At 52.2% G+C, this 16,824-nt stretch overlaps 2 non-coding genes across 2 annotated transcripts; both read right to left on the bottom strand.

The window, feature by feature from the left end:
* Positions 1 to 5,627: 5,627 nt before the first annotated feature.
* TRNAG-UCC (transfer RNA glycine (anticodon UCC)) lies at positions 5,628 to 5,699 on the bottom strand. Its single transcript has one exon. It is a non-coding gene; the product is annotated as a tRNA-Gly (tRNA).
* Positions 5,700 to 12,827: 7,128 nt separating this feature from the next.
* On the bottom strand, positions 12,828 to 12,936 carry TRNAL-CAA (transfer RNA leucine (anticodon CAA)). The gene is made up of 2 exons: positions 12,899 to 12,936; positions 12,828 to 12,873 (listed from the first exon to the last, which is right to left on the bottom strand). It is a non-coding gene; the product is annotated as a tRNA-Leu (tRNA).
* Between the last annotated feature and the right edge of the window lie 3,888 nt (positions 12,937 to 16,824).

Below are 16,824 nucleotides of genomic sequence, written 5' to 3'. Positions count from 1 at the left end.
CAAAGGCTGGCTCTTTCGAGGGAGAAATGCCACGGTTGTGATGTGGTCGGTGCTCCAGACACAAGCTGGCTGCTGCCACCTGCTGTGAGTAAAGCTCCAGACAAGTAGGCGTCTCTCCCATGCCCTGCTCTGCTCTGCTTCTGCAATGCTGTCCTGCTCTGCTCTGTCTCTGCCTGCACCCATCTGCCTCATCCCCCAGTGTCTGTTGGTGTCTGCCTCCACCAGTCCCTGCCCCACCTTCTCCCCCGGGGCCACCTCCTGCTCCGCTCACACAGGAAATAGTGGCAAGGGCCTGGCCTATGGTCCTCATTGCCCCACTGACAGTGTAGGACTGGCGGGGAGCCTGAAGTGGGGCAGAGGAACCTCTTGGGGAGAGCCTGACAGCAGGGAGAGGCAGGTGCAAAGTGGACAGAGGGGGTTGTGGGGTGAAGAGGGTAAAAGCTGGGGTGTGGTTGGCTGACCCATCTAAGATGGTGTCTTCTGGTCACAGCCGTCTCTGGAGATGGGAGTTCAAGATGCTGGATGGGGAGGGGTGTGGGCCAGGCCAGTGAGTGGCTGAGGCAGGGGCAGGCCAGCCCAGTGGAAAATATTGGGGTAACAAGGAGGTTCATAGTTGACTAAAGTTTTCCATCCCACTTGGTGCAGTGCCAGGGTTGGGGGCTGCTGGTGGGGGAAGGTAGCACAGATTAGAAGGACCCCCCCCACCTTTATTAACACAGCCTCTCCACTCCCATACCAGGTCAGACTTGCCTTTCCGGGTCTGGCTCGGTGGGGTGTGAGGGCAGGAAGGTTTGAGCCACAGCAGTGGCCTCCCTCAGAGCAGATGAGGTGAACACAACAGCAGGGCCCCTTTGGGTTTGGTCCATGGGGAGGGCTTTGGACCAGTGGGGGATACAGGCTGATTTCTGGGAGGTTCCTCTAACGCTGAGACTCCGTCCCCACCACTTACTGATGGGAGCCCAGAGAGTCTCTGCTCATTGCAAAATGGCATAAGAAGCAGAACATCTGCCTGCCGGAAGGGAGGGCTCAGGCGCCGCTTTTCTGTGTGGCCAGTTGGACACAGTGTTGGACTTCGGATGAGGCCATTGGTGGTCTGAGTTCCCATGTGGTCCTACTTGCTCTATACTCACTCTGTGCAGCCTTTGCCCACAGATTGCAACCTTCTCCTTGGCTGCTCTGAGCAATGGCTTGGGTCCAACTGGACTCTGGGAAGCAGTCGCTGGTCAGGCATGAGCCCTGGCTGCTCCCACTGAGCCATCACCTTTCTGGCCTTGCCAAAGAAGAGGTGGGGCAATACAGGTTTGTATGTTGGGCAGTTTCCCTCTTCCAAATGGTGCCTGTCCTTGTGCAGGAGAGAGCTCATTTACTAGCCCCTTTGCAGTACTGGGGTTTCTTCACTTCTCATTCGAAGGTGAGAAAGCTCTTGAGGACACATCTCCTGCCCCACTGCCAAACTGAGACCCATAAGCAGGAGTGGTGACAAAGCTGCTGAGGAGCTGGCTCTGCTTTCTGTGCTCTCCTGACACTGGGAGCAGACTGTCAGCAGCTGGCCCCATTCTGGTTGAGGGGAGGCTTTCAGTCACTGTGTGGCCTGCCAGAGTCAGGGGAACAGCCTGGCTGGGGGTGTCTCTGCCGATCTGCCCTCAGGCTGATCTCTGAGAGGCCTTTGGTCAGTGTTGAGTCTTCCAGGGGGTTGGGGAGCAGCCTGGCTGGGGGTGTCTGTGGCTGTCTGTGGGCCAGGTATGATGGTGAATCCTTTAACAGTGTGTGACACACATGATTTTGGGAGAAAGATTGTGGACATGCTGGGACAGGAGCAGAGCAGTCCCAAAAGCAGGCAGCTTGTAAACCACGACCTTTAGACAGGCTTACAACTGGGTAGAGCAGGAAAGGGGTAACAAGCCTGCATTGCGGTGGGGAAGGGGAAACTGAGGCACTGCACCTCATGACCTTGGTGGCTAAATGCCAAGCAATATATCCATTCCCAGACACTGCTACCTGCATTCCGGGGGCTCTTGGTCCCACAGGGGAGTGCACCAGACAGAATGAATCAGTTTCCCAAATATGGCCAGAAAAATCAGATGAATAATCTGAGAGGTGTCAAGCAAAAGGAGTAGCATTGTCCCCTCAGTGGTGTAACATGGAACAGTCCAGACCTCCCTCAGCCCCAGTCAATTCCAAGGCAGGGAGCAAACATTTTCTGCAAAACTATCCAGAATTATAGCTTCTGCTCTGCATCCTTCCAGTGGTCTGGCCATTGGGGGTGGGCAGCAGCCCACGAGGTTCACCAGTTACAGCACTCACACCACCCTCTTTCAGTCACCAGAGGACAAAGGCCACATCCGTGTTCCCTCGGACATTGCCCATCCTCGGGCTGGTGGAATTTCCTTTAAGGTGGGATGAACTTTTTAGGGGCAACACCAATGCTGGGGTCATGTGCAGATTTGCATCATGGGTACAGATTAACATCCTTACCTATAAATACATGTTTGGAACAGATCAAAGGTATGGAAGACAAACACATCTAACCGGGGGATAACTCACAAGGAGCAATGTTTCTAATAGTTATTTCATGTGACGTCATATTAAAAAGAATATTAATGCCCCATTTCAGTACCTCTATTTGATCACCCTTTCTTACAGCTCCAGCTGTTAAACACACCCAGATGAAGCACTCTGAAAATGGCCTTATAAATAAATCACAGACATGGCCATTCAGTGAAACATAAAAATCCACCCCAGAGCCCCAATGGAAACACCTCCTCCCACAGACCACGAACTCTCCACAATCTCCACTGCAGCTGCTCTCAGAAATGAAGTATCTGCCTAAGCACCGCATGCTACAGACCTCTGCAGTTCACAGAGCCACCCGTTACATGGATATCACCTGCCCACGGCGCTTAATGAAGCTGAGTCCAGGGAGTTGACGCAGCCAGTAGAACCTGTTCAGACGACATCAGGCACTGCAAAGCCACAGGAACCTCCCTGTCCAGAGCAGCCAGGCCACTTAGTCAAGATGCGCCAAGGGCTCACCTTGAACTGGAAACTGTCATTTCGGCGTTATTAGCAGCACTGTCTGAACAGCTCAGCCAGCCAGCTGGTAGCAACGGGTCTTACAAGTGTCGTCTTAGGAAAGGAGCCGGGGAGCTGCAGGGACATATGGACTCAACAGTGAGGTGGCTGGGGCAGGGCTTTATCTCATACCCTGGGGAATTAGCTCAAAAGGTAGAGCTAATTGCATTGCTTTGCATGCAACAGGCAGTGGGATCGATGCCCACGTTCTCCAATAAGAATTGCATTCTCCAGCCTTTTCTTCCAATGCAAAGTGAGACCAGAGCCCCTTCCTCTTACAGCTGGGTTCCCCCCACCAAACCTCTCAATGTGGAGGCAGGATTTGGGGCCGTCTGTGCTTAGCTGTGTGCAAGGGTACAAGAGAGCTCTTTGAACATCTCCTCTCCCACCTGCTGGGAACTCACACACGTTTGCTCTGGAGGCAGTATTTGAAAGAGGAAGTCAGGACCATGGACTACCTCAGGCGAGAGAAAGTGCTGATGCACATGTGAGCCGTGTACCTAATATGGTAATACACTTGGAGCGGGTAGGAGTGAGTTGCATGTGGGTCATTTTGGTGGGCAGGTTTAGTGCTGCATTCGCAGAAGGTTCTGGAGTTGGGGTGACAGCTGTGGGGTCTGCTCCTGCGGGCTCTGTGTCTGTGGGTAGGAGAGCAGGCAGGAGAGCAGCTGCTCCAAGGCCATGTGCTGTGGGTGAGCTGGGAGCAGCTGAGCTCAAGAGCAGGCAGCAGACTGGGCTCCCTCCGCTGGAAGCACGTTGCAGCAGGTGGTGATGGTGTTACCCTCTGTCAGGGAACATGGGCCATGTTAATGTTGTGCTCAGGGCAGCAGAGAGAGGGGACAGGCAGGGTTTGAGGGGACACCCGGCAGGGGCCTAGCGCAACGGGTGAGGGGCAGCAGGGTCTGAAGTAATTCCTAGCCAGGGCTCAGGGCTGTGGGGAATGGGAGACAGAGCCTGAGGGTGGGTGGATGCCAGGTCATGCATTCATCAGCTAAGCCACAGAGCCCATCGCCATTGCTAAAACCCAGGCACTACTGGGAATGGGACCCAGGCTCCTCTGCTTCTAAGACATGCGCTTCAACCAGCTAATCCACAGACCCTCAAGGACCAGTGGCTCAGTGCTCACTGGTGGCCAATGACTCCCAATTTCCTTCATTCTTTCCCTGTCCAGGGTGGAACAGCTTAGTTTCTGTAGACAAACTCCACACCCATCTAGTGCACCATCTCCCCATTCTCTGTGGGCTCTGCCTTTCCTGTTTGAACCATTCATAATGTTAAATACCAGGGTCTTGATTTTTTTTTCCTCCTGCATTCTGCAGATAGACTCAAATTCCTGTAACTTCCATTGCATAACCTGCTGCAGTAGGTTTTCTTTCAGTTGCTTCTTTATGTAGAATTCCTCATAGGTGAGCTTCAGCATCTATCCCATTATCCGAATCTTTTTATAACAGCTCCTCTCAAATGCCAATATCCTTCTCTTTGAATCTTTCCTGATCACCCATGTCTCACAACCGCACATCATGCTGCTGAATACACACGTGTTCGAGACACTCAGCTTTGCTCCTAACATAATTGCTTTGTTTCTTCAGTTCTCATCCATTGCCTTCAGACACGCACTTGCTTTCACAATTCAAGTCGCTATTTCCTTCTCACAGCCCAGAGCATATATGATGTTGCTTCCCACATATGTGATCTTCTCTACTTCGATCCCATCTGCACTGATCTCCCTTCTAATTTTCTAATCTACATATATCGTTGTTTTTGTATAACAATATTCATAATCCATCTTTACCACTTCCCTTCCTCATTTAGCACCTGCACCATTCTTGTTTCCTTCTTTTCATCATCTTCAATGAGAACTATATTATCCACAAACCTCAGCTTGTAGATTATCATCCCGAGCAGCTACTCCGTCTACTTTTTCCTCCATCTTGTCAAGATGCATGATGAAGATACTTGTTATAACCAAATGCCCATCCCTCCACACATTCTTACCACTGCCTGAGCATTGTTGTTGATACCTGTCAACAACCGATCAGTCTTCTATTCACTCCCTGTGACTCCAACAGCACCCAAGTCACTTTCTGATCTATCCTGTCAAATGCCTTTTGAAAATCAACAAAGCTACTGCAGATGCTGGAGTACCTCTCCAGGCACGAGCCTGGGCAATTTTGTGGGACCCTGGGCTTCCCAGACTCCAGTGTCCCCCTCTCGACTTTACTGACATCATCCAAAGGAGAGGATAACCTCTACGTCTGGTACCAGCTCAGCTGCAGAGACTGCCAGGTCAATGCCAGAAGTTGGCACAGAACTGCCTAAGGACTCCCCTCCGGACTTTCTGTCTGGGTTTACTCCCTCAGCCTTGCACCTTACCAGGATAACCCACAAGGCAGTGGGGCGGGTTGCACAGAAGCTATCCACAACCTTTAGCTGACAGAACTTGGCTCACACCAAGCATGATAGCTTAAAAAGCCAAGACACTTCCCATTTCACCAAGGAGCAGGACATGCCCTCTCTCCGCTTCCAACGGAGAAATTAAAAGCAAGAAGTTAACCTGTGTTGACTGGGAATTGAACCCAGACCAACTGCTTGGAAGGCAGCCATGCTAACCACTACACCACCAACACCTCCTTGAAGGGCCTGTGCTAAAATCAGGAATATAAAGGACAGAGCATGTGTCTTCAACCCCAGGTTTTGCTTTGATATATTGATATTGTAGAAGATCTATTCTCTATCACTCACAGGGCACCCGGGGGGCTAGATAATCAAATGTGCCAGATAAAAGACTTACCTACCCTGAATGCAAACCCAGCCACACCTCACAGATCGGCTCATGTCCTTCAGTGCATTTTCTCTGATTTCTACTAAACAGTCTCCAAGCATATAGAAGAACACTGTCCCACACACAAAGGAAATCTGCCTTCCTGAGTGATGGTAGCTATGTGAGTGGGAGAACCTAGGTCAGTGGGGAAGCTGTGGTGTGCGCGTGAGGAGAGAAAGTTTAATCAACACCCATTTGAAAAACTACTCTGGGCTGGGACAGAAAAAGGAGCCTGGGGAAGAAGAGTTTGTCTTACAGGGATCTGAAGATTAGCGATTCAAGCAAGAGTGAAATATGGATGTCAGCCAGTGATAGAGTATTTGATTCCAGGTAAAGTGATCTTCTTTCTAATCCATGCTCCCCTTTTCAAAGGCAGCCACTTGTATGACAATAGTTGTATCACCTTTCCCAACATGCTCTGGACTTCTATCGTATGGGGATCCTGAAAATGGAAATGAACCCTTAACATTTGTCAGTGCCAATGCAGATAAACCTAGCAAACCCCTCCCTTTGTTGAAATCTGGCTACACAGCGAAACTGAAAGTTGAGACTGACATGAAGAATTTTGGGTCTTATTTCCATAAAGAGGTGCTCATTCAGAGTCTATCAAATACATCACTTCCAGCAGGAAAGGTCTCTGCACACTTTGTAAATGTGTGTGTCGAGAGGATGTCAATTATTCTGGGAATTCACATCCAAGGCCTTTATGTCCTCCCTCAGCTAGATATTCATACACACGCACCAGCAAGCTCCCCAGTCTCTTCATTTCTGTTAATTCCCTGCAGGCTGGTAATTGTAAAATAAATATTAACCCTTTTCACCTTTTGGGGGCTTCTAAAAAATGTTGCCTTACAACCAGGTGGAGCTGGCAGCAAGACGGGTTGGGCTGAATGTCTAGGGGAGAAGAGTGGTAGAAATGGGGCAGGAAGGAGTGTCCTGAGAGGTGAAACAGCTGGAGGGTGGCATGGAGTGCAGGGTGCCAGCCTGTCAAGAGTCACAGGTGCTCTAAGGAGTTACATTTGGTTGGTCCTGAGGTGTAAAAAGCACTACTCAGGAGTCTGATCTCTGCAATCTGAGTTCAAATCTCAGTGGATGGCTGGTTGGTTGTGTTGTTGCTGTAAATCTTTGTCTCTCCAAAGCTTGGGCTTCTTTATTCACTGGTGCACCTGACAAAGTGTTTTTTTCCTCCTGCTGGATGAGTGAGGCCCACTGGAGTTAGATAGGACTCTGGCTGGGCTGAGTCACCAACATGGCTGCAATAGGTCGAGGCCCTGCAACTTACCAGTCTGTGAAGAGATACCTGAGGCGTGAGGTTGTGTTTTTCACAGCTTCTCCTGATTGCCACCCAATTGTTGCCAGCACCTGGAGCTGCCAGGCAATTCCTATTGCACACTTGGCATTTAAAGGAAGGACCATCCAGAGCAGGCTAAGAAAGTCAGGGGACAGCAAGTGAGAGGAAGAGTTCCAGGCTAGAGCCCAACTCATCTGTCCCCCTCTGGGCCCTTGGAGCAGGGGCTGCTAGTTCTGACACCTCCATGGGATGCTCTAATGCTCCAGAGCACCCAAGGCCAGCACAAGAGGAGGGGAGGGCCATGACTGCATTGGCCAGAGGACTTCCCTAAAGATCACAGAACCTGGCTGTTCCCACCTACAAAGCAGCATGTGCTCTGCAGCCAGCATCAAAATGGGATAGAAAATCAGCTCTCCCCAAAAGGGGCCTCTTAACTGTGGGGCTCCTTTCAGCTGTGGGGCAGGAGATAAGTCCCAAAGAGGCTTTTCCCCAGCTGCTGAGAAGCACAGAAGAAGTCAGGATCTGTACAGGGTAGCACAGTTGAAAGGAGACCTGCCTCATGCCCTGTGACTTGGGCTGTAGATGGAGCTATTACTGTCCATGGCAGAGCATCATTCATTTCCCCTGCTCAAGTATCTGCTCCTTTCCCACATGTGCACTGCCAGCCCAGGAGCTAGGAGAGACCAGAGCACCATATGAAGCCTTGGGCAGGTGCCCTTCCCCTGTCATTGGCTGCACCTGAGCAGGGCTCCCCTCTTTACCAGAGCACTGCACCACTGGTTGTGTTTGGGGCCCTACTGAGGTCCTGGCAGGAGCACTGCAGGGGACTGAGATGAGCACAGCACTGTTGGGCTGACATTGGAGACAAGCTGGGCCCTGTCAGGCAAATGAAATCATCCCACCCCCACCTCTGGCAGCCAGAGCTCAGCTCAGCCTCCCAGAGTTGGTCTGTGCTTGTCCTGTGGCCAGCAGAGAAGCTGGGAGGCAGCAGGCAGAGGGAGGGGGTGTGTAGGAAGCAACATCACACACACAGGCTGGAGCTCAACAAACCTCAGCAGGCTGGTGACTATAAAGATTCAATGATAATGGGATTTGAACCTCTGTGTAGGGAATGTGGCAGCAGGAACACAAGGTTACTGAGGCTGGGAGGAATGTGTCCCCCAGAGGCCATTTGCATGAGAGTGCAAAGGTGTGCATGTGTGATACCTTTCAGGCAAAGCCTAATGGGTCACAAGTCAGCCATGAGATTTGGTCTATTGTAAACACGTTGTTGTAAAATCACAATTTAAGCTGACACTCAGTGTGGGAGTTGTGAGATCTCACCAATGCTCTGGGTTGTTGTAGTGGACAGAGCAGTTGCCACAGCTGCAAAAGACATTGATAATGAAGGGCTCCCTGATTTAAAGCATTGTAAACATCTGAGGAGCAGGACTAATTAGGTTAGTTGGCTTGCTTGCTGATTGGGTCTTGTCTGTCTGTCTGTCTGTTGGTTGGTTGTAAAGCTGTAGGTCTGGTTTGGTCTGGCTGTTACTACCTGTTGCAACAAAGAGTTGGGTGCTAGGGTGTTCATGAAGCCCTTCTGGAGGTATTAAGAGCTGAAGTTGCAAAGTAGCAGCTAAGATCACATAGAGCTGAAATCACAGGTTTCTACTTCAGGGCAATCCCCAGCAGTGTGATGGGTGAGGGAGGGACGATGCTGACTGGCAGGTGGCTGGCTGGTAGGCGTAGTGATGGATGATGGTGGATGGCATGTAGGAAGAGTGCGGATGACCGCAACCGGTGGGTGGGTGGCTGACTGGCCTGTAGGAGGGGCAGCCAGTGGGATGCTGCAGATAAGTGGGCAGCTCGTACTGCCCCTGTGACGTATCTATGGGCTCTGGGTTCGGGATGCACCGCAGGAGGTACACCCTGAAACTGTGTGTGGGGTAAAGGGCCAAGAGCCCCAGCAAGAGACTTGGTTCTACAGCGTATGGGGATGGGATCTGGGTAAAGGGGTTTTTCTCTTCTTTGCTTAGACACACGGCATCTGTCACTGTATCCTTGGGGTACGTTATGGTCATTGCTATTAAATAAGCTGTTTCTATCTCAGACTCTGTGCTGGTGCCAGGGGGAGAACTGCCTTACAGGCACCCAGCAAGTGGGCTGAAATTGTCCCAGGCCACTGGGTGGGGGCTTGAGCTGATTGGTTGTGTCCTTGACAAGAAACCCCCCAGGAGTTGAACCCGGCTGTTCTGGCAAGCACCTGCCATTAATAGAAGGGTTGCATAATATGCAGGGCACAAGGGATTTGTAGTCTATCACCTTCACCACTCAGCCACCTCACCTGATACCTCTATGAGCCTTTTATATTCACCAAAGTGAATGCTGCCAGGAACCTTTCTGCCACTGGCTGGTCCGCCGGGGACACAGGACATCAGGTTTGGCCCCACAGGGCTACACTCACTCCTTTTCCCTGCGGTGCGGCTTCCTGGGGTGAGCACGGCCCCAAGCACAGCTGGGGTGCAGTGCCCCAGCCACACATGGGGGTAAGGTGGGGGCAGCCCTGGCTCAGCTGCAGCCACTCACATGGGCAGCTGCCTCAAAGAGAAGGGCCTGTCCCCAGTGCTGGCTCAGGGGCTCTGGTCTCTCCCAGGGGCTGGGCTGAGCTGGGAAAGGGGCAGACACTTGCCTGTAGAGATGAATGTCACACTCCCCTCTCTCTGACGCTGAGAGCAATAGATCAGTCTGCAGCACCAGCCACAGGGCCTGAGGCAGGTGTCCATGTGGCTGTCCCACCCTGGAGCCCCTGGGGTCCCTGCTCAGCAGTGCCCAGAGAAAGGCTGTTGAAAGTGCCGTTTGCTCCTGCTGCCCTGGGAGCTGGGCACTTCCCCAACGGCACAACAGCCCAGGCAGAATAGGGCCCCTGGCTGCACTAAATGCAGTGTGGGGAACTCCTGAGAAAGTGCCAGTGGGGAGCACATGGGGCTGTGCACAGGGAGTGAGGGGACAAACCCCAAGGGTGGGAGAACGTCCTGAGGGCGCAGAGACACACACAGGGCCTGGAGCCCAAACCTTGTTCCCACTGGCAGGTGGGGCAGGTGCAGGAAAGGGGTAAAGCCAGAGGCGAGGGCAGGGCTTGGGGCGGAGGGGAGCTGTTTCAACCCTTCCCAAGTTGACACTGACCCCACTTCACCCAGAGCCTCTGTGCAGTGGAAAGGAAAACCCTGATGCAAGGACCTTGGGCGAGGCCCAGACCAAAGCTCCCTCTTCCCCTGCTTCCACTGAGAACAAAACCCCAGCTGCAGTGCCCTGCCCTGGGAGCAGCACAGTCCGGACATGGGCAGGCTCCGCTCTGGGGCTGGGTCCTGCACCAGCTCTGTCCACGTGTCCCTGCTGGACGGGTACAGACAGGGGCTATGGGCGGCCCTGGGCAGGGTTTGCAGCTCTTGTGTCTCCCCGGACACTCTCTGCTCCTTTGCAGCTGCTCCGTTAGCACAGCATTTGCAAAATGGGCCTTCTCCTGGCCTGCTGCTCACACAGCTCCCCTGTCTCTGCAGCCTCCGCTGACTCCCACTTCTCACCTCCTCAAACACAGGCTGCAGCTCTGCACTCACCTGGCCCTTCGTGAGCGACCGCCCTGCGCTACTGCTACCCCCATTCAGGTCCCACCTCCTGTCAGCCTCACCCCAGCCTCCATCGCCTCTTGGATCAGCCACACACACAATTCCTGCTCTCTCCATCGCAGGCCCTCCCACCTGGGACCAGCTTTCCACAGAGATACTCAAAGCTCCCAGCCGCCTCCTTCGAACCCGTCTGCACCTCGGTCCTCCAGCAAGCGGTACGGCGGAGAGGCTCCCCCAAACAGCAGCAGCCAGTGTGTGTCTGGAGCAGCAACTGCATCACAGCTTCAGCATTTGCCCCAGGCACAGACACCTTTGTGTGGCAAGCTCAGGCTGTGCTCAGAGCGCCTGCCTGCATTGCCAGGGTAGGAGTGTGGCTAACACAGGCATCGCTGTGAGCAGGATTGGAACCTGCCCAGGGAAAACCGTATGGGAGGTCTAGTCCAACACCTTAACCACTCAACCATCACAGCTGAAAGGCCCTGCCAGCTGTTAAGCCAGAGACATGAAAATAATCAGAGGGCCCAGGCCTGACGTCTTCAGCAAAACAGAATTCAAACAACCTCCTGGCTCCCAGCGCACGGGACTGGTGGGGATCTGGGGCTCTCTGTGCTCAGCCATATGCAATGGCACAGGAGAGCACCTTGACCATCTCCCCTCCCCGTGGAGGGAACGGGAACAGCTCTGACCGGGAGGCTGGATTATAAGAGGAAGTCAGGGCCATGGCTGACGCACGCGGCTGGGAAGCAGCACTCAGGAGCCCCCCCCCATCTGACACTGTGTTCTGCTTAAGCTGTCCGGCTGCCTCCCGCACGGGCTGAGCTCAGGGGCAGGTGGGTGACCTGCCCTGCAGCTGTGAGGGCATCGGACCCCTCCCGCCAGTCGGCTGCCTCACTCAGTGCATCCCAGGGAGCTGAGCCCTTGTGCCCTGCAGTGAGGCAAATCAGGGCAGGGCTGGGTGCGGTGCTGTGGCTGTGGCTGGGTTCCCTGTCAGCTGTGCCCTTGTGTGACTGCTCGGAGAGACTCGAGTGTTGCCCAGCTGATTAGCAGAGCGCTCACCACTGAGGCTTTTGTTTCTGTTGGTGCTGCACATTGGTGCGTAGTTCAGAGCGTCTAAAATTTATTGCACACATGGGTGGAAAAGGCTGGAGGGAACATTGTCTGTGGGTGTCCAGCCAGGCCAAGGCAGGGCTGTTCATTGTGTGCTGGGCCTCGCTGGGAGTTTGGGGGCGGCCAGCTGGGGATGCTGAGCTGGGTGTGCGGCCGGGTTGGTTGGGTCACGTCACAGCCGTTTTCTTTTCTGAGGTGCTGTGGAAGCCATCTTAGATCGACGCCGTTTCTTGTTTCTTATTTCTGCATGTGCACAAGAGCTTGGACTTTCCCTCACCTGTTTGGGCCTGGCAGGGAGGGTGAGCTCAGTGGAATGCCTCACTGAACTCCTTGCATTTGGGGCTCTTGCTCCCCAGTGCCTCTTCCTCCTTGCTGAGAACGGTTTTCTCTCTGAAAATAACTGATGTTTCTCGAACTAATTGCTTCTGGCTCTGGACTTGTTTGTGGGAGGGTATAAAATACTCGAGTTAGCTGCATCAAGCAGCCTTGCTGGACCTGGCCTTACTGGTGTCCAGTTCGGCTCATCTGTTGCCTTATTGAATTCAATAAAGCTGAATGTCAGCTGCCTAAACACAGAGAAGTCTTTTCCTTCACCAGTGTGGTGCTTTTGGTGGGGGTAACTCTTATCCCTATGACACACCTCATGCAGGGGCCATTGCTGTTTGTGCCCAGGCACATGGCTGGGATAAGGACTCAGGATCCTTTCCCAAAGAGACATATTCCTCCCACAGCAACTTCCAAGTGTCAAACTGACACTGCAGGTTCACCATCACTTGCCCACCAAGTTCATGTCAGAGTTATGCCTGTCTTGGTACTGCTCTAACAGAAATCCAAAGCAAGGCTTGGTAGACTCCAGCCAGTGGAAGTATGCTGACAGGTCAGTTCTTTCCAGGAGCCTCTGGAGGCCAGTTTGGCATGTAGAAAATGAAAGTGATGTCAGGAATGGGATTTGAACCCATGCCTCCTTCAGGAGACCAGAACCCCCAGGTGAAGGAAAGACAGTACCTTGAGTCTGGCGCCTTAGACCACTCGGCCATCCTGACACAGCTGAAGAAGGTACTCTCTTTATGCTAGTTTTGCTTAATATTTGATGAGCCAGGCAGGCTCAATTCATTCTGTACTCATCTGTAGCACAAATCTTTCAACAGCAAAGAGCCATTCTCCAGCTCAGCTGGCTTTCATACGCAATCACCCCAATATGATCTAATGCTGGGAGGTACTTTGCCATTAGCTGAAAAGAAATGGATGAAGGAGGAACTGCCAGTTTGCCACGCTGAGGCTATGGGTACTCCACAGAGATCCCTTGAAAGAAGCCCTCCAGAAGATCTCATCCAAAAGAACTTCTTTCAAAGAGTGCGTCCACACACAAAGAAGACTATCAAAAGAGTGATCTGCTCTTTCAAAAGCGAGCATCCACACAGCCCCCGCTCTTTCAAAAGAATGGACCAGGGATCCTAAATGAAGACGGTTCTTTCAAAAGACAGGCCCTGCAAAGCATTTATGCACATGTTGTTTCAAAAGAAGCTTTGGAAAGGAGGTGCTGTTCCTGAAACAGGAAAGGACGACTGATTGCAGAAGGAGCAACGCATTCTTTCAATTTCCTTTCAAAAGAATGGTTTTTGAGTGAAGACAATCCATGAGCTCTTTTGAAAGAGCCCCCTTCATTCAAAAAATCTTTCAGAAGAACTCACTTATGTTGACACAGTCTGAGGGTTGGAATTCTTCTTTGCTCATATTTCTTAAATACGTGGCAATCAAGTGCTCAAGTGATGGGACTTCTTCTTGGCTGTTATTCCCCACTATCCCTCAAGTGTTAAAGTTTCATGAAAGAAAAAAGAGCAATGAGGAAGAAAGCAGAGCTGTTCAGGATTCTTTCAGAAATTAGCTGATCCCACAGAAGAAACAACAAGAGAAAGGAGGAAGGTTTCTGTCTGGTTTTGAACAAGTGACTACTTATTTGTTAAGCAAAGGTGATAAGTGTCAAGCTGCAGAAAATACCTCCTGAGACATTTTGGACACTTTTCTAAAGTTTTCTCAGAAGCCAGTGCATCAGCCACTTTCCCTTTGAAGAACGGGAAAGCAAAGTGCACCAGGAACTTTTAAAAACTTCATCAATAGCAATGGTACAATAGCTTCCCCAGTTTGCACTTCTCCTGAGGAGACAAAACACAACCAAACCTTCCAACCAACAATGTTCACATCCACTCAACATTTCCTTCTTACCAACTGGGACCCCTTCAATAAAACAGGAAACCATTATGCAAGACCATGAATGGATTCTCTGCGTGCCAGAGGTTGTTCCCACAGCACTTAGGAGAGGCACAAACAGGGCCTGTCTCCACTGCCCCCTCCTTTCAAAAGGGGAAAGGTAATGAGGGATTTTTTCAGAGGCGAATGAGGTGCTGCCATGAATATGCAGCTCCCCGTTAGCATAGAGGTGTCCATGAGTGATTCAAAAGTGCCACATTCCAAACGCACCCTGCCCATGTAAACAGGGGCCTTTCTAAAGGACCCCTGGACTTCAAAAGCCCCTTCTTCCCAAATGGCTGGTGCCAAGGCGGGAAGGTCCCGAGAAGTGGAGGCTTCATGTGAGCACTTGGAGCTCTGTAGAAGTATGGGGGAGGCACTGGTTTGCTCACTGTGCCCATATCCCCTCCAGATGACTTGCTCAGCCTCCTCCCTCTGAGGTCCCACCTGTGCTCTCCCCTCACTCCCAGCTCACCTCTTCCCATCCCTGCTCTGCCTCTTCCGCTGCAGTCTGCCTCCTGCTCTCACCTCTCCTCCCACCAGCCTGCCGTTCTGCTGTTCTCTCCTGTATTCCCCCCAGGCCTGCCCACCTGCTGCTCATGGCTCTCCACCCCCTACTCCAGTGACTGCCTCTGCCCAGCTAAGCCCCAGACTTACATGGCTTGGGACCACAGTTTAGCATCTCCCTTAGCCTGAGCTGGTGACAATTACACCTCCCTCTGTGGCTTGAGCTGCAAAACATGCCCTGTGAGGGAGCATTTGGGTGGACAGTGCAGGCAGGAAGAATTACAGGCACCAGGTCAACCCTTGGGGGAAAAGGGTCAAACAGAGAACTCTCAGACCCTTCTGCGCCTCACCCACTGTCCTAGACCTCTGCCGGGTGTTCCCTCATACCCTCTCTATCCCCCTACCTCCACTGCCCTGAGCACGACATTAACACGACCCATGTTCCCTGGAATAGGGGGAACACAATCACCACCTGCTGCAATATGCTTTTGATGGAGAGACCCCAGCCTGCTGCGTGCTCCTGAGCTCATCTGCTCCCAGCTCATATGGTCTTGGACCAGCAGCTGCCGTTTCTGCTCTCCTACCCACAGACACAGACCCCACAGGAACAGACCCCTCTGCTGTCACCCCAACTCCAGAACCTTGTGCCTGTGCAGTGCTAAACCTGCCCAGGAAGGCTTCATGCTCAGGAAGAAGATAAGAATCTTGGTACGAAACAGGGAATGAATTTCTTCTTCCTCTCGCCTCATTTTTTTGCAAGGGACGCTTTACACCTGGGTTAATAGGCTTGGACTCCTCACTGTGCTGTGCCAGGATACCTGCTGCTACATCCAGCATCAATGGAAGCAGACATGAGCTGGAGAATCAGCACTTCAATCACTAATACTGTCGTTCCATGAGTTGTGATTTGGTTTCCAAGTCAACACCTCATTGAGATGAATGAGCAGGTTCACCCCTCTCTGAAAACTCAGACTCTGCTGCATCGTTTACACTAGTTTCATATTCTGGAGGTTATTTTAGATGCAATAAGGATTCGAGGACTTTCCAAAAAAAAGAATGAAAACTGAGATAGAGGAACAGAATTTCTCTACCACTGAAATGACCCGCCTGCAACTGACTCCTACCTGCTCCAGGGCTGTCTGCCTATTCGGGACACGGCTCACATGGGCATCACCACTTTCTCTCAGCTAAGGCAGTACCTAGGCCTGACTTCCTCTTTCAAATGCAGCCCCCTAGGCACAGCTGTTCCCTTGCCCACCAGGTGGGAGAGGAAACGGTCAATGGGCGTCCTCAGAGCAACCCTGGACCAGCCTGGCAGCCCTATTTACCCTCATTCATGTTAGACAGTCACAGGGTCGAGTTACCACCTGTAGCTCTTTCTGAGCCCCTTGAGGCTATTGCCACTCCCACCACAGTTCCCATCCCCTGTGTGAGCGGTGTGGGGCAGGACTGAGCATCTTTCCCTTTCTCCCACTCGGGTACCACAAGCACCACAGACAGGTGTGCGGCTCCCTCCCCCTTGCATAGAATTGTTCCGCCCACAGGCTGAGACCAAACAGCTATCCCAGGGCACAACTGCCAGGTGGGGAAGTGACCCACAGGGGCAAAATCTCCTTTGGTGTATTACAAACCTGGCATTAGTGTAGTTCTCAGAGCAGAAAATAGGTGCCCAGTACAGGTGCTGGCTACATGACTGGGTGCCTGCAGTGCAGAAATGAGAGGATCCCCATCACTTTTCCATGAAGTTCGTGTCTTAATTTTGCCTCTGTCGTGCCACTCGTCTACCAGAAACCCACAGCAAGGGCTGGTGCAATGTTAGCAGAGACATTGAAATGAGGCCAGCAGAGCATTCAGAGAATAGAACTGATGTTAAGAGTGGGATTTCAACCCACACCTCCCTTTGGAGACCAGAAGACCAAAAGAAGGGACAGACAGTACCTTGAGTTTGCAGTCACGGAGCACCTGGGCAGCCTGACAGTGGTGAGAAAGGGGAACTGTCAGTCCCAGTTCTCTTTAATGTTTGATGAGTTGCTCAGGCAGACCACAGGAGAGCATCTTTTTCAGCACCAAACTGGTGTTCTTCAGCAGAGCTTGTTGTTATACACAATCACCCTCACCTAACGTTGGGAGGTGCTTTGTCATTTGGACGAAGTGGGAACCACCTGCTTGCAGAACAG

Source organism: Carettochelys insculpta, chromosome 33, assembly GCF_033958435.1.
Source record: "Carettochelys insculpta isolate YL-2023 chromosome 33, ASM3395843v1, whole genome shotgun sequence".
NCBI classification, from domain to species: Eukaryota; Metazoa; Chordata; order Testudines; family Carettochelyidae; genus Carettochelys; species Carettochelys insculpta.
The sequence above is the reverse complement of the archived record's forward strand: the minus strand, read 5'-3'. Positions and strand labels throughout refer to the sequence as shown.